Source organism: Nerophis ophidion, linkage group LG20, assembly GCF_033978795.1.
Source record: "Nerophis ophidion isolate RoL-2023_Sa linkage group LG20, RoL_Noph_v1.0, whole genome shotgun sequence".
Lineage (NCBI taxonomy): Eukaryota > Metazoa > Chordata > Actinopteri > Syngnathiformes > Syngnathidae > Nerophis > Nerophis ophidion.
In genome coordinates, this window is record NC_084630.1 from 1944009 (window position 1) to 1968482 (window position 24474).

Below are 24474 nucleotides of genomic sequence, written 5' to 3' on the forward strand. Positions count from 1 at the left end.
GATAATATTGGACTGCCGATTTTATCGGCCGATAAATGCTTTAAAATGTAATATTGGAAATTATCGGTATTGATTTCAAAAAGTTAAATTAATGACTTTTTAATAGAAGTACAGAGCGCCAATAAACCTTAAAGGCACTTCCTTTGCGTGCCGGCCCAATCACATAATATCTACGGCTTTTCACACACACAAGTGAATGCAACGCATACTTGCTCAACAGCCATACAGGTCACACTGAGGGTGGCCGTATAAACAACTTTAACACTGTTACAAATATGCGCCACACTGTGAACCCACACCAAACAAGACTGACAAACACATTTCGGGAGAACATCGCCCCCGTAACACAGCATAAACACAACAGAACAAATACCCAGAACCCCTTGCAGCACTAACTCTTCCGGTATGCTACAATAAAATTGTACGCCCGAAACTCCCCTAAAACTTTGAAATACTAAGAACCATGAGTAGGAATAAAGGTAAAAAAAAATGAAGATAAAAACAATAAATATATATTACATATATAATAAATAAATACAATTAAATAAAATGTTGCATAACTAAGACACAGAGCAAAGTATGAATGACTTCAATAAAATTGTAGGTAAAAGCCTGATGAAAAAGGCGGGTCTTAAGCCTGCGCTGTGAGCATCAGGCCACCGCCCCACGCGGAGCCAGCAGCTCCATCTATCATCCCGCTGACACCAACAACTGCACAGTGTCATAAAACCTGCATTCATCATGACACACGGTGATTTGTCAGGAGGCCATCATTCATAGTTCATAATGGCCGCTTTTCTTCTTTCCCCTTGCCCGGCCGGCGACGTTAATGCTGTTTAAATGCCCGGCGGAGCTGCACAACAACACCAGAGAGCATCCATCTCCACCAATCAGTCCATCAGTACCAGCGAGAGCCTGTGGATGAGGCCAGTTAGGTGCTATCTGGTCTGGTTAGTGGATTAAGATCCTCTTGCAAGGTGAGGCCGGACACAAGTACCCTCCTGAAATGATTTCAACACCAACTATCATACATAACATCTGCAATAGCGGTACTAATCAAACGACTATCATAGAAACTTAGGCTTCTACTAGCCAGATTAGGGTCATGGCTTGCAAGCTGAATAATCGCCCATCATACAAACCCCGTGTTCATATGAGTTGGGAAATTGTGTTAGATGTAAATATAAACAGAATACAATGATTTGCAAATCCTTTTCAAGCCATATTCAGTTGAATATGCTACAAAGACAACATATTTGATGTTCAAACTGATAAACTTTTTTTTTTTGAGCAAATAATAATTAACTTAGAATTTCATGGCTGCAACATGTGCCAAAGTAGTTGGGAAAGGGCATGTTCACCACTGTGTTACATCACCTTTTCTTTTAACAACACTCAATAAACGTTTGGGAACTGAGGAAACTAATTGTTGAAGCTTTGAAAGTGGAATTCTTTCCCATTCTTGTTTTATGTAGAGCTTCAGTCGTTCAACAGTCCGGGGTCTCCGCTTCATAATGCACCACACATTTTCCATGGGAGACGGGTCTGGAGTGCAGGCGGGCCAGGAAAGTACCCACAATCTTTTTTTTACAAAGCCACGCTGTTGTAACACGTGCTGAATGTGGCTTGGCAATGTCTTGCTGAAATAAGCAGGGGCATCCATGAAAAAGACGGCGCTTAGATGGCAGCATATGTTGTTCCAAAACCTGTATGTACCTTTCAACATTAATGGTGCCTTCACAGATGTGTAAGTTACCCATGCCTTGGGCACTAATACACCCCCATACCATCACACATGTGTAAGTTACCCATGCCTTGGGCACTAATACACCCCCATACCATCACACATGTGTAAGTTACCCATGCCTTGGGCACTAATACACCCCCATACCATCACACATGTGTAAGTTACCCATGACTTGGTCACTAATGCACCCCCATACCATCACACATGTGTAAGTTACCCATGTCTTGGGCACTAATACACCCCCATACCATCACACATGTGTAAGTTACCCATGCCTTGGGCACTAATACACCCCCATACCATCACACATGTGTAAGTTACCCATGCCTTGGGCACTAATACACCCCCATACCATCACACATGTGTAAGTTACCCATGCCTTGGGCACTAATACACCCCCATACCATCACACATGTGTAAGTTACCCATGACTTGGTCACTAATGCACCCCCATACCATCACACATGTGTAAGTTACCCATGTCTTGGGCACTAATACACCCCCATACCATCACACATGTGTAAGTTACCCATGTCTTGGGCACTAATACACCCCCATACCATCACACATGTGTAAGTTACCCATGCCTTGGGCACTAATACACCCCCATACCATCACACATGTGTAAGTTACCCATGACTTGGTCACTAATGCACCCCCATACCATCACACATGTGTAAGTTACCCATGTCTTGGGCACTAATGCACCCCCATACCATCACACATGCTGGCTTTTACACTTTGCGTTGATAACAGTCTGGATGGTTCGCTTCCCCTTTGGTCCGAAAGACACAATGTCGAATATTTCCAAAAACAAATTTGAAATGTGGACCCGTCAAACCACAGAACACTTTTCCACTTTGCATCAGTCCATCTTAGATGATCTCGGGCCCAGAGAGGCCGGCGGTGTTTATGGATGTTGTTGACAAATAGCTTTCACTTAGCATAATGGAGCTTTAACTTGCACTTAGAGATGTAGCAACCAACTTTATTTAGTGACAGTGGTTTTCTGAAGTGTTCCTGACCCCATGTGGTGATATCCTTTAGAGATTGACGTCAGTTTTTGATACAGTGCTGTCTGAGGGATGGAAGGTCACGGTCAATTAATGTTGGTTTCAGCCATGTCGCTTACGTGGAGTGATTTCTCCAGATTCTCTGAACCTTTTGATGATATTATGGAGCGTAGATGTTGAAATCCCTAAATTTCTTGCAATGTCACTTTGAGAAAGGTTGTTCTTAAACTGTTTGACTATTTGCTCACACAGTTGTGGACAAAGGGGTGTACCTCGCCCCATCCTTTCTTGTGAAAGACTGAGCATTTTTTGGGGAAGCTGTTTTTATAGCCAATCATGGCACCCACCTGTTCCCAATTAGCCTGCACACCTGTGGGATGTTCCACATAAGTGTTTGATGAGCATTCCTCAACTTTATCAGTATTTATTGCCACCTTTCCCAACTTCTTTGTCACGTGTTGCTGGCATCAATTTCTAAAGTTAATGATTATTTGCACACACAAAAAATCAGTTTGAACATGAAATATGTTGTCTTTGTAGCATATTCAACTGAATATGGCTTGAAAAGGATTTGCAAATCATTGTATTCTGTTTATATTTACATCTAACACAATTTCCCAACTCATATGGAAACGGGGTTTGTACAATATGTGCTAAAATGAATAAACTAAATCAATAATAAGCATGTTTCTTAACTAAAATGTCAATAAAATTAAAGTGCAAATGAAAATACAGATTCACAACTTTAGTCATAATTGGTGCGCTTAAAAAAATGTCTCTGTAACATTAGCACCAGACTTCTGTTTGTTTTATATTGTCATTACTGCCACAAGTGGTAGAAAAGTGTATTACAACTAATTACCACTGCGGCCTTTGCAGACTACAGCTGAAAAAAACAGATGTATTACATTCTAGGGGGCGCTCACGGCCCAACACCGGCCCCGGCCCTATGGTTAAGAAACACTGGTATCAACCTGGCCGGGGACACACACAAAAAGTCAGTTTGAACATCAAATATGTTGTCTTTGTAGCATATTCAACTGAATATGGCTTGAAAATGATTTGCAAATCATTGTATTCTGTTTATATTTACATCTAACACCATTTCCCAACTCATATGGAAACAGGGTTTGTAGATTGGGATTCTGTGCATTTTGAATGGTAGCCCTCTTTGTTTCATGTTGCGAGGTAAGGCGTTTTAAAACTTTTCACAGAGGGGGGAAAAAAAGGGGACAGCATCCCCGGGCGCTTTCGTGCTTGGAGTCGCCGCCGTGCCAGCTTCCAAGACTCGAACTCATTATCCGCTTTAGCGGCGCAAACATTGCCTTAAATGGCGCCGCCACGCGCTGGCAAGGACCCGCTCCTCGCCTTGTTTCAATTACACGGACTCAAAGATCGCAGGTATGCCGGGTACAAGGTCTTCAGGAAAACCGAGTCCTCCCCCCTTGTGAAAGTAGTTTCACTGCACAACAATGGAACAAATAAAGTGGTGGTTTGACAAAGGCGTGATTTACTAATACAGTCGGGGTTGGCTTTGATTTTACCTGCCTTGTCAGCCTTGTTAAAAAATGTAACACCCGGCGTTGCATTACGTGTCACAGCACAAACGCATGGGTCTCATTATGATCTCGGAGAGTGTTTGGCCGCGCGGGGGCCCACATTCACGCACTGTTTTTCACAACTCCCGCGGCGCCCACAGCTGGGCCCGCCAGGACGGAACGCCGAACGCCGCGTTGCCCCAAAACTCATACGTGCAGCACTTACGTCTTTATTGGTAAATGAGGTAACCGCGCTGGAAGGCGATCAAGGGCATTTTTCTCCACCATGTGACCCGAATGAAGGGCATGAGACGGCAAAAATCTCACATGCACATAAACAGAACGCTGCAAATATAAATATCCAGCTGAGCCGTAGCAAAAAGTTCCAATTAGTACTGATGATATGTGAACTTGGACTAAAATGAAGCATGCCTTACCTGACAAAAGGGAGTATAGCAAATAGCTGTAATCGAGGGACAACAAAATAGAAGTGAAAATAATGTATTTCTATTTTAAATTGACTGTAAATGACAACACAGATGTTATTTTCATATATATATACAGTTTATACTCGGGTTGTAATGGTATAAAAGTCTCACAGTACAGTATTAAGGCCATGGTCATATATTATGATGTATATATCCAAAAAAGGACTTTAAATGTTATATAGACTGACCATTCGTCCTCTTTTGCAGGACTGTCTGGGCTGTCCGGGAGGGGTTTTCTTAAATCCTTCAAGTGTCCGTCGTTTTGAGTCAGGGTTGCGTGTATTTTCAATGTACGTACAGGGTTAAGAGGGGTTCAAAACAAAACAAATTGTGAAGGCGTGCGCACACAGAAACATTCATGAGGGGCGGTATACCTCGGTTGGTAGAGTAGCCGTGCCAGCAACTTGAGGGTTGCAGGTTCGATTCCCGCTTCTGCCATCCTAGTCACTGCCGTTGTGTCCTTGGGCAAGACACTTTACCCACCTGCTCCCAGTGCCACCCACACTGGTTTAAATGTAACTTAGATATTGGGTTTCACTATGTAAAGCGCTTTGAGTCACTAGAGAAAAGCGCTATATAAAATATAATTCACATGAGGGAGAGGCAGAGACAGCGAGGGACCGAGGTAGTGAATTGATTGTCAATCAAGGCATACTTGGTCACACTGAGGGTGGCAGTATAAACAATTTTAACACTGTTAGAAATACGCGTCAAAATGTGAACCCACACCAAACAAGAATGACAAAACACTTTTCGGGAGAACACCCGCACCGTAACACAACATAAACACAACAGAACAAATACCCAGAACCCCTTGCAGAACTAACTCTTCCGGGACGCTACAATATACACCCCCCGCCCACCTCAGCCTCCTCATGCTATCTCAGGAGAGCATGTCCCAAATTCCAAGCTGCTGTTTTGAGGCATGTTAAAAAAAAAAAAATAAAGCAATTTGTGACTTCAATAATACAAACCCTGTTTCCATATGAGTTGGGAAATTGTGTTAGATGTAAATATAAACAGAATACAATGATTTGCAAATCCTTTTCAAGCCATATTCAGTTGAATATGCTACAAAGACAACATATTTGATGTTCAAACTCATAATCTTTATTTTTTTTTCTTTGCAAATAATTAACTTAGAATTTCATGGCTGCAACACATGCCAAAGTAGTTGGGAAAGGGCATGTTCACCACTGTATTACATCACCTTTCCTTTAAACAACACTCAATAAACGTTTGGGAACTGAGGAAACTAATTGTTGAAGCTTTGAAAGTGGAATTCTTTCCCATTCTTGTTTTATGTAGAGCTTCAGTCCTTCAACAGTCCGGGGTCTCCGCTGTCCTATTTTACGCTTCATAATGCGCCACACATTTTCCATGGGAGACAGGTCTGGACTGCAGGCGGGCCAGGAAAGTACCCACACTCTTTTACTATGAAGCCACGCTGTTGTAACACGTGGCTTGGCATTGTTTTGCTGAAATAAGCAGGGGCGTCCATGATAACGTTGCTTGGATGACAACATATGTTGCTCCAAAACCTGTATGGACCTTTCAGCATTAATGGTGCCTTCCCAGATGTGTAAGTTACTCATGCCTTGGGCACTAATACACCCCCATACCATCACACATGCTGGCTTTTCAACTTTGCGCCTATAACAATCCGGATGGTTATTTTCCTCTTTGTTCCGGAGGAAACCATGTTCACAGTTTCCATATATAATTTGAAATGTGGACTCGTCAAACCACAGAACAGTTTTCCACTTTGCATCAGTCCATCTTAGATGAGCTCGGGCCCAGCGATGCCGGCGGCGTTTCTGGGTGCTGTTGATAAATGGGTTTGGCTTTGCATAGTAGAGTTTTAACTTGCACTTACAGATGTAGCGACCAACTGTAGTTACTGACAGTGGTTTTATGAAGTGTTCCTGAGCCCATGTAGTGATATCCTTTACACACTGATGTCGGTTTTTGATGCAGTACCGCCTGAGGGATCAAAGGTCCGTAATATCATCACTTACGTGCAGTGATTTCTCCAGATTCTCTGAACCTTTTGATGATTTTACGGACCGTAGATGGTAAAATCCTTAAATTCCTTGCAATAGCTCGTTGAGAAATGTTCTAAAATTGTTCGACAATTTTCTTACAAAGTGGTGACCCTCGCCCCATCCTTGTTTGTGAATTACTTAGCATTTAATGGCAGCTGATTTTATAGCCAATCATGGCACCCACCTGTTCCCAATTAGCCTGCACACCTATGGGATGTTCCAAATAAGTGTTTGATGAGCATTCCTCAACTTTATCAGTATTTATTGCCACCTTTCCCAACTTCTTTGTCAAGTTTTGCTGGCATCAAATTTTAAAGTTAATGATTTGCAGAAAAACAATTTTTGATCAGTTTGAACATCAAATATGTTGTTTTTGTAGCATATTCAACTGAATATGGCTTGAAAATGATTTGCAAATCATTGTATTCTGTTTATATTTACATCTAACACAATTTCCCAACTCATATGGAAACGAGGTTTGTATGTATATATACAGTTTATACTTGGGTATAAAAGTTTCACAGTACGGTATTATCACAATATTAAGGCCATGGTAATATATTACGATGAATATATCCAAAAAAAGACTTTAAATGTTAAATAGACTGACCATACGTCCTCTTTTCCCCGGACATATCCTCTTTTGCAGGACTGTCCGGGGTGTCCGGGAGGGGTTTTCTTAAATGTTCAAATGTCTGGCGTTTTAAGGCAGTGTTGAGTGTATGTACAATGTACCTTCAGGGTTAAGAGTGGTTAAAAACAAAACAAATTGTGAAGGTGTGTGCAAACAATAACATTCGTGAGGGAGAGGTAGAGACTCAGAGAGCGAGGGAGCGAGGTAGTGAATTGATTGTCAATCAAGGTATACTTGGTCACACTGAGGGTGGGCATATCAACAACTTTAACACTGTTCCAAATATGTGCCACACTGTGAACCCACACCAAACAAGAATGACAAACACATTTCGGGAGAACATCCGCACCGTAACACAACATAATCACAACAGAACAAATACCCGGGGACGCTAAAATATAGACCCCCAGTCCACCTTCAACCTCCTCATGCTCTCTCAGGGAGAGCATGTCCCAAATTCCAAGCTGCTGTTTTGAGGCATGTTAAATAAAAAATAAAAAAAAACAATTTCTGACTTCAATAATAAATATGGCAGTGCCATGTTGGCATTATTTTCCATAACTTGAGTTGATTTATTTTGGAAAACCTTGTTACATTGTTTAATGCATCCAGCGGGGCATCACAACAAAATGAGGCATAATAATGTGTTAATTCCACCACTATAAATATTGGTAGATATCAGAAACGGTATATATATATATATATATATATATATATATATATATATATATATATATATATATACATATACACATACATATACATATATGAACCCACACCAAACAAGAATGACAAACACATTTCGGGAGAACATCTGCACCGTAACACAACATAATCAAAACAGAACAAATACCCGGGGACGCTAAAATATAGACCCCCTGTCCACCTTCAACCTCCTCATGTTCTCTCAGGGAGAGCATGTCCCAAATTCCAAGGTGCTGTTTTGAGGCATGTTAAAAAAAAAAAAAAAAAAAAAAAAAAAAAAATTGTGACTTCAATAATAAATATGGCAGTGTCATGTTGGCATTATTTTCCATAACTTGAGTTGATTTATTTTGGAAAACCTTGTTACATTGTTTAATGCATCCAGCGGGGCACCACAAACTAAATTAGGCATAATAATGTGTTAATTCCACCACTGTATATATCGGTATCGGTTGGTATCAGAATCGGTATATATATATATATATATATATATATATATATATATATATATATATATATATATATATATATATATATATATATATATATATATATATATATATGAACCCACACCAAACAAGAATGACAAACACATTTCGGGAGAACATCCACACCGTAATATATATATATACATATAAATATACAAACACACACACACATTATATATATATATATATATATATACATATATATATATATATATATATATATATATATATAATGACAAACAGTTTTAAGTGCAAATAATAAATGTAAACATCCAGTGTAAAATAATGTTTTGTCAACGTTTACTTTTTTAGAGGCCATGTACTTGACAAGTCTGTGAAATGCTGTTTTTTTTTTTTAGAAAAGTTCACCAACATTATGACTTTAAATATTGTAAATACCTCACAAACTGATGTTTAGCGTTGCTGGCTTCAAATGTCTTTTCTGGGTGACGGTTTATGAGTCGGTGACTTGTCCGGGCTGTACGCTCACTTCCCCCCGAGCGCAGCTAGACAGGCTCCACCCCCTGGGTGACATCAAGAGAGACAAGTAGTAGAAAAATGAATGGATGGACGGATGGATTGAGGATATATTAAGTAACGTTTCAGTTCACTCATATTTCCTATGGTGTCCCTTTTTTTGTGAGCGTCGTCGCCTTGGAAACGCTCAAGACAAAAGTGGCTTTTCTTAGCAGACTTTCTTACCTCTGCCAAATAAGTTGTATTCTCGCCTGGGCAACAAAACTCCAACAATTGTGGATGGGTTTTGATGACATTTTCAGGAAATGTCCGCCAAAAAAACCAATTGCTGTTATCTACGATGAACACTTCACTTCCTGCTCACGGCGTTCCATGCCCCCTCCCCCCACCTTGTCAGTCCCGTGCTGCGCAGATTCTGAGAGATGTCACTTATTTTCAGACCCGGCCAACATTAAAGCGCCAGAAAATACTATAGGCACAAAGTTTTTGTTTGACATCATCACTGCAATATTAAGAAGATTTTGCGTGACTCCGCCAAGGCTGTCCTTTGTCACCGATTCTGTTCATAACTTGTATGGACAGAATTTCAAGGCGCAGTCAAGGCATTAAAGGAATCTGGTTTGGTGCCTGCAGGATTGTGTCTCTGCTTTTTGCGGATGATGTGGTCCTGATGGCTTCATCTGGCCAGGATCTTCAGCTCTCACTGGATCGGTTCGCAGACGAGTGTGAAGCGACTGGGATGAGAATCAGCACCTCCAAGTCCGAGTCCATGGTTCTCGCTTGGAAAAGGGTGGAGTGCCATCTCCGGGTTGGGGAGGAGACCCTGCCCCAAGTGGAGGAGTTCAAGTACCTAGGAGTCTTGTTCACGAGTGGGGGAAGAGTGGATCGTGAGATCGACAGGCGGATCGGTGCGGCGTCTTCACTAATGCGGACGTTGTATCGATCCGTTGTGGTGAAGAAGGAGCTGAGCCGGAAGGCAAAGCTCTCAATTTACCGGTCGATCTACGTTCCCATCCTCACCTATGGTCATGAGCTTTGGGTCATGACCGAAAGGACAAGATCACGGGTACAAGCGGCCGAAATTAGTTTCCTCCGCCAGGTGGCGGGTCTCTCTCGTTGAGACAGGGTGAGAAGCTCTGCCATCCGGGAGGAACTCAAAGTAAAGCCGCTGCTCCTTGACATGGAGAGGAGCCAGATGAGGTGGTTCGGGCATCTGGTCAGGATGCCACCCGAACGCCTCCCTAGGGAGGTGTTTAGGGCACGTCCAGCTGGTAGGAGGCCACGGGGAAGACCCAGGACACGTTGGGTAGACTGTGTCTCCCGGCTGGCCTGGGAACGCCTCGGGATCCCCCGGGAAGAGCTGGACTAGGTGGCTGGGGAGAGGGAAGTCTGGGCTTCCCTGCTTAGGCTGCTGCCCCCGCAACCCGACCTCGGATAAGCGGAAGAAGATAGATGGATGGATGAATGAATGGATGTATATGTATTTACACATATATATATATATATATATATATATATATATATATATGTACACACATATACCGTATTTCCTTGAATTGCCGCAGGGCATATAGTATGCGCCTGCCTTGAATTACTGCCGGGTCAAACTCGCTTTGCAAAATAATTAGCGCATGCTTAGTATTACCGCCTGGTCAAACTCGTGACGTCACGAGTGACACTTCCCCTGTCATCATTTCCAAAATGGAGGAGGCTGATTTCATTACCGGTAATTTGAAATCGCATGAAGGGAAGAAATTTAAGAGCTATTCAGTAGGATTTAAGGTCCAAGCTTACAGCACACTCAATTTTTTACTGCATGCCTTTGGTAAGTGCCGGAGTGAGAAGAGGTTTTAAAATAATTAGCGTATGCTTGCTTTTACTGCATGCCTTTGGTAAGCTCAGGAGTGAGACTGTCACAACTGGGCTTGGACGTGGATTGTTTCTCCGACGCAGATGAGGATTAGCACAAGCGAGGCGAGGACGTGAATACATGATATTATATATTAAACAAACAAACTACAAAAAGGCAAACCAAGAATGCGGCCAATGGCGGATAATAAACTAGACTAATCAAAACAAAACTATCACAATGGCAAGACTAAAGACATGAAACAAAAGAGTGCACTGTGGCATAAATACAAAACTTACGTGGTTCAAAATAGGGAGGTGTTCGAGGGCATGAAGGTAGTGCAGCAAGGGTAGGGTGCGTGCGTGCGTGCATGCGTGCGTGCGAAGATCCCAGAAAGCAGACAAGAAAAAGAGTGACTTAAGTAGCTATGATGATTAGTGAAAACAGGTGTGAGGCTGAGGACAGGGACGTGACATGACAGGTGAAAAGTAATGAGTTGGCATGGAGACGAAAACAAACCAAGAAGTGCCAAGACAGAACTTAAATGTCCAAAAAACTAAACATAACCTGACCAAAACCAAAACATAAACTTACAGGCGTGACAGAGAAGAGGTTTTAAATTAATTAGCGCCCCGGCGCCAATTCAAGGACATACGGTATGTATATATGTGTGTATATATATATATATGTATATATATATATATGTGTGTGTGTATAAACATATATATATGTATATAAACACATTTACACACACAACACACATATATGTATGTGTGTATACATATATATATACACCCATAATATGCATAGACATATATATGTACACTTATACACACATAAATATACATATACAAATATATATACATATACACACACACACATATATATATATACAAATATATATATATATACATACATATATACATAAACACATATATACATAAACACATATATACATATACATGCATACACACATATATACTTATATATATATATATATACATACACACATATATACATATATACACACATTTAGACACAACGTATGTATACATACATACACACACACACATACATACACATTTTATATATATATATATATATATATATATATATATATACACACACACACACACACACACACAGTGGGGCAAAAAAGTATTTAGTCAGCCACTGATGTGCAAGTTCTCCCACTCAAAATAACTTACGAATACATTCTTTAAAATTCCTACAAAGTGAATTCCTGGATTTTTTTTTCTCCACATTCTGTCTCTCACAGTTGAAGTGTACCTATGATGAAAATGACAGACCTCTGTCATCATTTGAAGTGGGAGAACTTGCACAATCGCTGGCTGACTAAATACTTTTTTGCCCCACTGTATATGTGTGTGTGTGTGTATATATATATATATATATATATATATATATATATATATATACATAGGGCTTCACGGTGGAAGAGGGGTTTGTGCGTCTGCCTCACAATACAAAGTTCTTGAGTTCAATCCCTGACTCGGGATCTTTCTGTGTGGAGTTTGCATGTTCTCCCCGTGAATGCGTGGGTTCCCTCCGGGTACTCCGGCTTCCTCCCACCTCCAAAGACATGCACCTGGGGATAGGTTGATTGGCAACACTAAATGGTCCCTAGTGTGTGAATGTGAGTGTGAATGTTGTCTGTCTATCGGTGTTGGCCCTGCGATGAGGTGGCGACTTGTCCAGGGTGTACTCCGCCTTCTGCCCAATTGTAGCTGAGATAGGCACCAGCGCCCCCCACAACCCCAAAAGGGAATGGATGGATATATATACATATATATATATATATATATATATATATATATATATATATATATATATACACAAACATACATATTTTTGTTCCTTGACCGTCATGTAATAAAACGCGTGCTAAAAAGAGCATATTCATATGTTTGGGGCAAGGAAGAGAACAAATATATCCTACTTTGTATTCCCCGGGAGATGAGCTTTTTACTGCAATGACAACTGGCCTAAAAGTTACTGACTGTCCGGTCAGCTCTTTAGTACTCCACTTCCATCCGACTGTGCCCTCTACAATCAATATAATATTCCCCTCCCCCGATAAATAATGTAGGCCTGATAAAGGACCAAATGCATGCATCGACAGTTAGCTTTAATTAGGTAACGGCGGCGAGGCTAACTGATGACAGTGACTCGCCTCCCCCTCCTCTACCGCCTCGGGCTCACATGGAATCAGCAGAAAATGAAGACGTGGCGTCCACTTTGTCACCGGCCGAGGGTGGACCCTGGAAATGGGGTGGGGGGGGGGAGACATCCTACGCTGCCACTTTATCTGCTGCTTCAAGCACTTTGTCCAACCCGACGGAGCGGCTTCAAGCCTTTAATACGCTCGGGTAAGACTGCAGCCACCGCAAGCTGAGGTCAGGTGACATCAGCGTGGAGGAGGTGTGTCAAGTGTGTCTGGTCTCTATACCTCGCCGACTGTGGAATGTCACCACAGTCCCCGGTGAAAGTACCCGTGATGCAAGACGTAGGAAGAAATATGACAGTCATGACGTGAAGTGAAGTATATTTATATAGCGCTTTTCTCAAGTGACTCAAAGCGCTTTACATAGTGAAACCCAATATCAAAGTTACATTTAAACCAGTGTGGGTGGCACTGGGAGCAGGTGGGTAAAGTGTCTTGCCCAAGGACACAACAGCAGTGACTAGGATGGCGGAAGCGGGAATCGAACCTGCAACCCTCAAGTTGCTGACACATTGTATGGTTTAATTTTCAGGGATACGTGATACCGATTACGTCCTGCTTCTCAAAACAAATAACTTATTTTATTATTGTATTTTTTTGGACAATAGAGTGCACCGTGTAAATAAGCCACCCCCCAATCAAATTTAAAATAAAAAAAAAACCCCCACAGATATACAGTATATGTTGTGAAATTGAATTATATTTATATAGCGCTTTTCTCTAGTGACTCAAAGCGCTTTACATAGTGAAACCCAATATCTAAGTTACATTTAAACCAGTGTGGGTGGCACTGGGAGCAGGTGGGTAAAGTGTCTTGCCCAAGGACACAACGGCAGTGACTAGGATGGGACAAGCGGGAATCGAACCTGCAACCCTCAAGTTGCTGACACATTGTATGGTTTCATTTTTAGGGATACGTCATACCGATTACTTCCTGCTTCTCAAAACAAATAACTTATTTTATTATTGTATTTTTTGGACAATTGAGTGCACCGTGTAAATAAGCCACCCCCCAATCGAATTTAAAATTAAAAAAAACTCCCACAGATATACAGTATATGTTGTGAAATGGAATTATATTTATATAGCGCTTTTCTCTAGTGACTCAAAGCGCTTTTACATAGTAAAACCAATATCAAAGTTACATTTAAACCAGTGTGGGTGGCACTGGGAGCAGGTGGGTAAAGTGTCTTGCCCAAGGACACAACGGCAGTGACTAGGATGGCGGAAGCGGGAATCGAACCTGCAACCCTCAAGTTGCTGACACATTGTATGGTTTCATTTTTAGGGATACGTGATACCGATTACTTCCTGCTTCTCAAAACAAATAACTTATTTTATTATTGTATTTTTTTGGACAATAGAGTGCACCGTGTAAATAAGCCACCCCCCAATCGAATTCAAAATAAATTAAAAAAAACACAGATATACAGTATATGTTGTGAAATTGAATTATATTTATATAGCGCTTTTCTCTAGTGACTCAAAGCGCTTTACATAGTAAAACCAATATCAAAGTTACATTTAAACCAGTGTGGGTGGCACTGGGAGCAGGTGGGTAAAGTGTCTTGCCCAAGGACACAACGGCAGTGACTAGGATGGCGGAAGCGGGAATCGAACCTGCAACCCTCAAGTTGCTGACACATTGTATGGTTTAATTTTTAGGGATACGTGATACCGATTACTTCCTGCTTCTCAAAACAAATAACTTATTTTATTATTGTATTTTTTTGGACAATAGAGTGCACCGTGTAAATAAGCCACCCCCCAATCGAATTTAAAATAAAAAAAACCTCCCACAGATATACAGTATATGTTGTGAAATTGAATTATATTTATATAGCGCTTTTCTCTAGTGACTCAAAGCGCTTTACATAGTAAAACCAATATCAAAGTTACATTTAAACCAGTGTGGGTGGCACTGGGAGCAGGTGGCTAAAGTGTCTTGCCCAAGGACACAACGGCAGTGACTAGGATGGCGGAAGCGGGGATCGAACCTGGAACCCTCAAGTTGCTGGCACGGCCACTCTACCAAAAAAGCTAGGCTGCCCCAAATTAGACTTAATTGTACATATTTATTTAGAAGCCACGTGCACACACCATCCTCTCCGCCACGTGGGCCCAACACCCGGGGTCAGAACCAGTGGGGTCGGGTGTGCTGCCAAGTGGAGGCTCCAGACGCTGGAAAGTAAAAATAATAAAAACTTTGAAATGGTAAGAACCATGAGTTGGAAAAAAGGTAAAACATATGAAGATAAAAACAATAAATATACATTGCATACAAACCCTGTTTCCATATGAGTTGGGAAATGGTGTTAGATGTAAATATAAACAGAATACAATGATTTGCAAATCCTTTTCAAGCCATATTCAGTTGAATATGCTACAAAGACAACATATTTGATCTTCAAACTTATAAACTTTATTTTTTATTTTTTTGGCAAATAATCATTAACTTTAGAATTTGATGCCAGCAACACGTAACAAAGAAGTTGGGAACAGGTGTGCAGGCTGATTGGGAACAGGTGGGTGCCATGATTGGCTATAAAAGCAGCTTCCATGAAATGCTAAGTAATTCACAAACAAGGATGGGGTGAGGGTCACCACTTTGTAAGCAAATTGTCAAACAGTTTTAGAACAACATTTCTCAACAAGCTATTGCAAAGAATTTAGGAATTTCACCATCTACGTAGAGAAAAATCATCAAAAGGTTTAGAGAATCTGGAGATATCACTGCACGTAAGCGATGATATTGGCGGTATTGCATCAAAACCGACATCAGTTTGTAAAGGATATCACTACATGGGCTCTGGAACACTTCATAAAACCACTGTCAGTAACTACAGTTGCTTGCTACATCTGTAAGTGCAAGTTAAAACTCTACTATGCAAAGAAAAAGCCATTCATCAACAACACCCAGGAATGCCGCCGGCTTCGCTGGGCCCGAGCTCTTCTTAGATGGACTGATGCAAAGTGGAAAAATATTCTGTGGTCTGACGAGTCCACATTTCAAAATATATTTGGAAACTGTGGAACAAGGAGGAAAATAACCATTCGGAATTGTTATAGGCACAAAGTTGAAAAGCTAGCATGTGTGATGGTATGGGGGTGTATTAGTGCCCAAGGCATGGGTAACTTACACATGTGTGATGGTATGGGGGTGTATTAGTGCCCAAGACATGGGTAACTTACACATGTGTGATGGTATGGGGGTGCATTAGTGCCCAAGACATGGGTAACTTACACATGTGTGATGGTATGGGGGTGTATTAGTGCCCAAGGCATGGGTAACTTACACATGTGTGATGGTATGGGGGTGTATTAGTGCCCAAGACATGGGTAACTTACACATGTGTGATGGTATGGGGGTGTATTAGTGCCCAAGACATGGGTAACTTACACATGTGTGATGGTATGGGGGTGTATTAGTGCCCAAGGCATGGGTAACTTACACATGTGTGATGGTATGGGGGTGTATTAGTGCCCAAGACATGGGTAACTTACACATGTGTGATGGTATGGGGGTGTATTAGTGCCCAAGGCATGGGTAACTTACACATGTGTGATGGTATGGGGGTGTATTAGTGCCCAAGACATGGGTAACTTACACATGTGTGATGGTATGGGGGTGTATTAGTGCCCAAGACATGGGTAACTTACACATGTGTGATGGTATGGGGGTGTATTAGTGCCCAAGGCATGGGTAACTTACACATGTGTGATGGTATGGGGGTGTATTAGTGCCCAAGACATGGGTAACTTACACATGTGTGATGGTATGGGGGTGTATTAGTGCCCAAGACATGGGTAACTTACACATGTGTGATGGTATGGGGGTGTATTAGTGCCCAAGACATGGGTAACTTACACATGTGTGATGGTATGGGGGTGTATTAGTGCCCAAGGCATGGGTAACTTACACATCTGTGAAGGCACCATTAATGCTGAAAGGTCCATACAGGTTTTGGAGCAACATATGTTGTCATCCAGGCAACATTATCATGGACGCCCCTGCTTATTTCAGCAAGACAATGCTAAGCCATGTGTTACAACAGCGTGGCTTCGTAGTAAAAGAGTGCGGGTACTTTCCTGGCCTGCTTGCAGTCCAGACATGTCTCCCATCGAAAATGTGTGGCGCATTATGAAGCATAAAATACGACTGTTAAACAACTTAAGCTCTACATAAAACAAGAATGGGAAATAATTCCACTTTCAAAGCTTCAACAATTAGTTTCCTCAGTTCCCAAACATTTATTGAGTGTTGTTAAAAGAAAAGGTGATGTAAAACATGGTGAACATGCCCTTTCCCAACTACTTTGGCACATGTTGCAGCCATGAAATTCTAAGATAATTATTTTTTAAAGTTTATGAGTTTGAACATCAAATATGTTGTCTTTGTAGTGCATTCAATTGTCATTGGTCTGAAAATGATTTGCAAATCATTGTATTCTGTTTATATTTACATCTAACACAATTTCCCAACTCATATGGAAACGGGGTTTGTATATATATATATATATATATATATATATATATGTGTGTGTATATATATATATATATATATATATATGTGTGTATATATATATATATATATATATATATATGTGTGTATATATATATATATATATATATATATGTGTGTATATATATATATATATATATATATATATATGTGTGTATATATATATATATCCATCCATCCATCCATTTTCTACCGCTTATTCCCTTTCATATATATATATATATATATATATATATATATATATATATATATATATATGTACACACATTTCTATACATATGGTCCGGAAAATACGGTACACCTGTATATGATAATAACTTCAATATACAGGCAACTTGTTTTTTCACTATTCTGGTACTTTAATAGTACTAACACAGACACTTGTATACGTGTCAGCATATAAGCTAATGCTAACTTGATTGCATTATCATAGCATGTACAAATATGCAGGAAAACACTACTATCAAACATGTGACGGTTTAGTAAGTATGAATGGTTTTAGTTATATTGTAAAAAAAATAGTTTTCCTCTGAAATACTGCTAGAAAAACAGTATTAATTGTTATGCAACTGTCCAAAGGTCACATGCTCATGATGTCGTGGGAGCAAACAAGCTGCTGTGTCGGTGACAAAGACGCTATGTCGCCAGCCTGCAGGTGTCTCGGCGTGATGGAGAGGGCTCTGGGAAACATTTATATCTCAAATCCACTTTATCGACCGCGCCGCTGTCAGGCGAGCGAGCGGCTCTTAGCGAGCGCGCTGACACCGAGGAAGCCAAAGCACGCACACACACTAGTCCCAGCCCTCTCTGCCTTTTTAGCTGCGAGTCTGGAACCTCTTTATGGTGATTGTTTTATCAGCGTTCCTGTCCGTCCCCGGGGAGGCAGGCGGCCCGTGGAGGATGACCCTCATTTTCTGAAAGCAAAGTGTTCAGTATTGATCAGTAGGAATGAGCGGCCTGTGACACGGGTTAATTTAGTGGACCTGGGAAGGTTCATTGTTTCCTGTCATTCCTGAACTCATCGCACTGACCTTTGCCACCCTGTCCTCGCACGCACACGCTCAGATAACGCACTCTGTCATGTGACCGCGCCGCTCGCCGGCTGAGACAAAGTGAGGCGGACGCCCGGGGAAGGAAGGCCATGGGAATGATGTCCGTAAGCGGGAAAAAAAAAAAAAAAGCATAGATGACGTAAATCAGGGGTCTCAAACTGTATTTACATGGGGGCCACTGGATGTGGAGTCTGGGTAAGGCTGGGCCGCAAGAAAATATTGCTTAAAAAATATATTTTTAAATGTCTATTTGTATTTTCAAAACACTATAAAATCAAAATATAAATGAACAAAATGAGAATTGTGCACCGCAACTTTCTCTATATTAAGATTTTTCCTGGAATTGTCTTTGCTCATCACTAACCTTTCTGGTCACCGCAGGCTTTGAAAAGACATGTTTGGGGTTGTGGAATATATTTGTATTTGGTCGACGCACGGAGAATAATGTTATTTCCGCAAAGTGTGTCGTTCCGCTTTTCCTCACTACAGCAACACGGCGCTCGGTGGGTAATAGCCGGGAAAGTACAGGGATAGCGAGCGCAAAAAAGTGAGTGTTATCCAGCGTCATATAAAGATATATGTAGGCGGGCGCACTGAGAAGGAAGGCCATGGGGATAATGTCCGTGCACGGAAAAAAAAAAAAAAGCATGGATAAATCAGGGGTCTCAAACTCAATTTACCTGGGGGCCACTGGATGTGGAGTCTGGGTGAGGCTGGGCCGCAAGAAAAGATTTCTTAAAAAATATATTTTTAAATGTCTATTTTTACTTCCAACACAATATAAAATCAAAATATAAATGAACAAAATGAGAATTGTGCACCACAACTTTCTCTATATTAAGATTTTTCCTGGAAATTTCTTCGCTCATCACTAACCTTTCTGGTCACCGCAGGCTTTGAAAAAGACATGTTTGGGGTTGTGGAATATATTTGTATTTGGTCGACGCACGGAGAATAATGTTATTTCCGCAAAGTGTGTCGTTCCGCTTTTCCTCACTACAGCAACACGGCGCTCGGTGGGTAATAGCCGAGAAAGTACAGGGATAGCGAGCGCAAAAAAAGTGAGTGTTATCCAGCGTCATATAAAGATATATGTAGGCGGGCGCACTGAGAAGGAAGGCCATGGGGATAATGTCCGTACACGGGAAAAAAAAAAAAGAATAGATAAATCAGGGGTCTCAAACTCAATTTACCTGGGGGCCACTTGATGTGGAGTCTGGGTGAGGCTGGGCCGCAAGAAAATATTGCTTAAAAAATATATTTTTAAATGTCTATTTGTATTTTCAAAACACTATAAAATCAAAATATAAATGAACAAAATGAGAATTGTGCACCGCAACTTTCTCTATATTAAGATTTTTCCTGGAATTGTCTTTGCTCATCACTAACCTTTCTGGTCACCGCAGGCTTTGAAAAGACATGTTTGGGGTTGTGGAATATATTTGTATTTGGTCGACGCACGGAGAATAATGTTATTTCCCCAAAGTGTGTCGTTCCGCTTTTCCTCCCTACAGCAACACGGCGCTCGGTGGGTAATAGCCGGGAAAGTACAGGGATAGCGAGCGCAAAAAAGTGAGTGTTATCCAGCGTCATATAAAGATATATGTAGGCGGGCGCACTGAGAAGGAAGGCCATGGGGATAATGTCCGTGCACGGAAAAAAAAAAAAGAATAGATAAATCAGGGGTCTCAAACTCAATTTACCTGGGGGCCACTGGATGTGGAGTCTGGGTGAGGCTGGGCCGCAAGAAAATATTGCTTAAAAAATATATTTTTAAATGTCTATTTGTATTTTCAAAACACTATAAAATCAAAATATAAATGAACAAAATGAGAATTGTGCACCGCAACTTTCTCTATATTAAGATTTTTCCTGGAATTGTCTTTGCTCATTACTAACCTTTCTGGTCACCGCAGGCTTTGAAAAAGACATGTTTGGGGTTGTGGAATATATTTGTATTTGGTCGACGCACGGAGAATAATGTTATTTCCGCAAAGTGTGTCGTTCCGCTTTTCCTCCCTACAGCAACACGGCGCTCGGTGGGTAATAGCCGGGAAAGTACAGGGATAGCGAGCGCAAAAAAAGTGAGTGTTATCCAGCGTCATATAAAGATATATGTAGGCGGGCGCACTGAGAAGGAAGGCCATGGGGATAATGTCCGTACACGGAAAAAAAAAAAAAGAATAGATAAATCAGGGGTCTCAAACTCAATTTACCTGGGGGCCACTTGATGTGGAGTCTGGGTGAGGCTGGGCCGCGAGAAAATATTGCTTAAAAAATATATTTTTAAATGTCTATTTGTATTTTCAAAACACTATAAAATCAAAATATAAATGAACAAAATGAGAATTGTGCACCGCAACTTTCTCTATATTAAGATTTTTCCTGGAATTGTCTTTGCTCATCACTAACCTTTCTGGTCACCGCAGGCTTTGAAAAAGACATGTTTGGGGTTGTGGAATATATTTGTATTTGGTCGACGCACGGAGAATAATGTTATTTCCGCAAAGTGTGTCGTTCCGCTTTTCCTCCCTACAGCAACACGGCGCTCGGTGGGTAATAGCCGGGAAAGTACAGGGATAGCGAGCGCAAAAAAAGTGAGTGTTATCCAGCGTCATATAAAGATATATGTAGGCGGGCGCACTGAGAAGGAAGGCCATGGGGATAATGTCCGTGCACGGAAAAAAAAAAAAAAAAGCATGGATAAATCAGGGGTCTCAAACTCTATTTACATGGGGGCCACTGGATGTGGAGTCTGGGTGAGGCTGGGCCGCAAGAAAATATTGCTTAAAAAATATATTTTTAAATGTCTATTTGTATTTTCAACACAATATAAAATCAAAATATAAATGAACAAAATGAGAATTGTGCACCGCAACTTTCTCTATATTAAGATTTTTCCTGGAATTGTCTTTGCTCATCACTAACCTTTCTGGTCACCGCAGGCTTTGAAAAAGACATGTTTGGGGTTGTGGAATATATTTGTATTTGGTCGACGCACGGAGAATAATGTTATTTCCGCAAAGTGTGTCGTTCCGCTTTTCCTCCCTACAGCAACACGGCGCTCGGTGGGTAATAGCCGGGAAAGTACAGGGATAGCGAGCGCAAAAAAAGTGAGTGTTATCCAGCGTCATATAAAGATATATGTAGGCGGGCGCACTGAGAAGGAAGGCCATGGGGATAATGTCCGTACACGGAAAAAAAAAAAAAGAATAGATAAATCAGGGGTCTCAAACTCAATTTACCTGGGGGCCACTGGATGTGGAGTCTGGGTGAGGCTGGGCCGCGAGAAAAGATTTCTTAAAAAATATATTTTTAAATGTCTATTTTTACTTTCAACACAATAGAAAATTAAAATATAAATGAACAAAATGAGAATTGTGCACCACAACTTTCTCTATATTAAGATTTTTCCTGGAAATTTCTTCGCTCATCACTAACCTTTCTCGTCACTGCAGGCTTTGAAAAAGACATGTTTGGGGTTGTGGAATATATTTGTATTTCGTCGACGCACGGAGAATAATGTTATTTCCGCAATGTGTGTCGTTCCGCTTTTCCTCCCTACAGCAACACGGCGCTCTGCGGATAATAGGATAGCGAGTGCAAAAAAGTGAGTGTTATCCAGCGTCATATAGAAATATATGTAGTGTTCATCATGTGAGGCAAATTAAACAATAAAGAAACAAAAATTGGTTGGAATTGGTCCAGGTTATCGGGGACTGTTATTACTGGCGGACAAGTGTCGCGGTGTGACTGCAGCAAGGCAGGTAGAAAAACATTCGTTTTGTCGCTTTTGCCTCATTTGCCGCTTTTCCACTAATGCTGGGGTAGGCAACCCAGAACCTTAAAAAAAGCCATTTTGAACCCAATTAACAAAAATGGTCTCTGTTTGGAGCCAACGGAAGGGGGGATGGGATTGCTTGCCGTGGAGTTTACAGTTACGGTAGCACAATTAGCCACGAATGGGCTAACATCTTGACCAGGAGTAGGGAACCTATGGCTCTAGAGCCAGATGTGGCTCTTTTGATGACTGCACCTGGCTCTCAGATAAATCTTAGCTGACATTGCTTAACAGGATAAGTAATGAATAATTCCGCTATTAATCCCAGTGTCAAAAATAACGTTCAAAATATAGAACATTCTAATGCATTTTCATCCATCCATCCGGTTTCTACCGCACCTGTTCAAGAAGTCACATTAATGGTAAGAAGTATTTTATTTATTGTTGGTTAGCCTCAGAATAAGAATGTCATTAAAAAGAATAAGAGACTTATTATACTCTAAAAATGTTGGTCTTTCTTAAAAATGCGCGCATATATAGTTGTATTCAGTGTTAAAAAAACAAACATTATATGGCTCTCACGGAAATACTTTTAAAAATATTTGGCTTGTATGGCTCTCTCAGCCAAAAAGGTTCCCGACCCCTGATCGTGACTAACGTGTTACACGTCCGATTCGCCCAGCGACTCTGTCGGAGTATCAACGCTGGAGTCCGGTGCAGCACAGTTTTGTATTGTCGCACGGTCCTCCGGCGGAGTGCTTCGGAAGCTACTGGACCGCTCGTACCACACCGTGATTGGTAGATTCCTTCAGAAATAATATTGTTTTGTAATTTTATTTTAATATGGTTTCTCCTACAGAAAACATATTTAAAACAAATAATATATTTTTTTTCCCTCATCTTTTTCCATTTTTCATATATTTTTGAAAAAACTCCAGAGAACCACTAGGGCGGCGCTAAAGAGCCGCATGCGGCTTTTTGAGCCGCGGGTTGGTGACCCCCGCCCTAGGGGAAACTAGGTAACACATGGCACACTGAAAAACCTTAACCTATTGTTACTATAACAATCTACAAGGTTAATATGGTTGGCTTCTCTTTCTTCCCCTCCATTTATCTGTTTTCTTTTGTATTTCAAGTAATTATTACATATATGTATTGTTGCATTTGAACAATTTTATTGTTGATAATAGAGGTAATTGTTGTTATTTATTATGCTATTTCTATTTGTATTTGTATTGCTCCATTTGTAGTGTAATAATGTTCATTTGTCATTTCGGTATTTTTATCTATTTCATGAACTGCTTATTTGCTATCACTTTTACTATTATATGTGTACATATCCTATCGGCTGATGTTGTTCTATTGTTGTTGTTGTTGTTATTGTTGGGTTTGCTGTTGTTGTCTCTGTCCTACCCACCAAATAATAATATAAATCCATTTAGTAAAGTCAAATACAAATAAGGCAACAAGAGAACTATCTCAGACTTCTCTTTTCTAAAGTACATTTGTACATCTACATCACAAATATGATTTGCCTGAGTAGCTGGCCAAAACAAAAAACAATAACAAAACAATGAAATAGATAAATAACTATAGATGTCAACATTGTGTATGTGCTGAAAGCTTCATTTATGATTGTTGCCTTTGGTGAAAGCTCAACTCTTTCAGGTTTTGCTCGCATCCCATTGGGTTGAGTTTTTCCTTGCCCTGAGGATGTCGTTGTGGCTTTTGCAGCCCTTTGAGACACTTGTGATTTAGGGTTATATAAGTAAACATTGATTGACTGATTTACAATTGCTTTCTTTTATTTACACTCACCGAGTTAGTGCTTTACGAAACACTCTTAGCGAAAATGTGTTTTAAAAACTCAGAAACAAGATAAAAAAAACA

At 40.7% G+C, this 24474-nt stretch overlaps 1 protein-coding gene and 1 long non-coding RNA gene across 7 annotated transcripts in view; one reads left to right on the forward strand and one right to left on the reverse strand.

Moving 5' to 3' along the window:
- psip1a (PC4 and SFRS1 interacting protein 1a) overlaps positions 1-24474 on the forward strand; it is a 594174-nt gene that overhangs the window by 29682 nt on the left and 540018 nt on the right. The window lies entirely within an intron of this gene.
- Positions 1-24474, reverse strand: part of LOC133538555 (uncharacterized) — a 173989-nt gene that overhangs the window by 10895 nt on the left and 138620 nt on the right. Inside the window, exons 3-4 of one of the 4 annotated variants that reach the window (XR_009803035.1) lie at positions 18783-18853; positions 18215-18665 (exon numbers count right to left, since the gene is read on the reverse strand). This is a non-coding gene — a long non-coding RNA (uncharacterized LOC133538555). Of the gene's footprint in view, positions 1-9057; positions 9183-15302; positions 15411-18214; positions 18666-18782; positions 18854-24474 lie in introns of those variants that run through there. The other 3 variants (XR_009803034.1, XR_009803037.1, XR_009803036.1) reach the window with 3 other exon arrangements.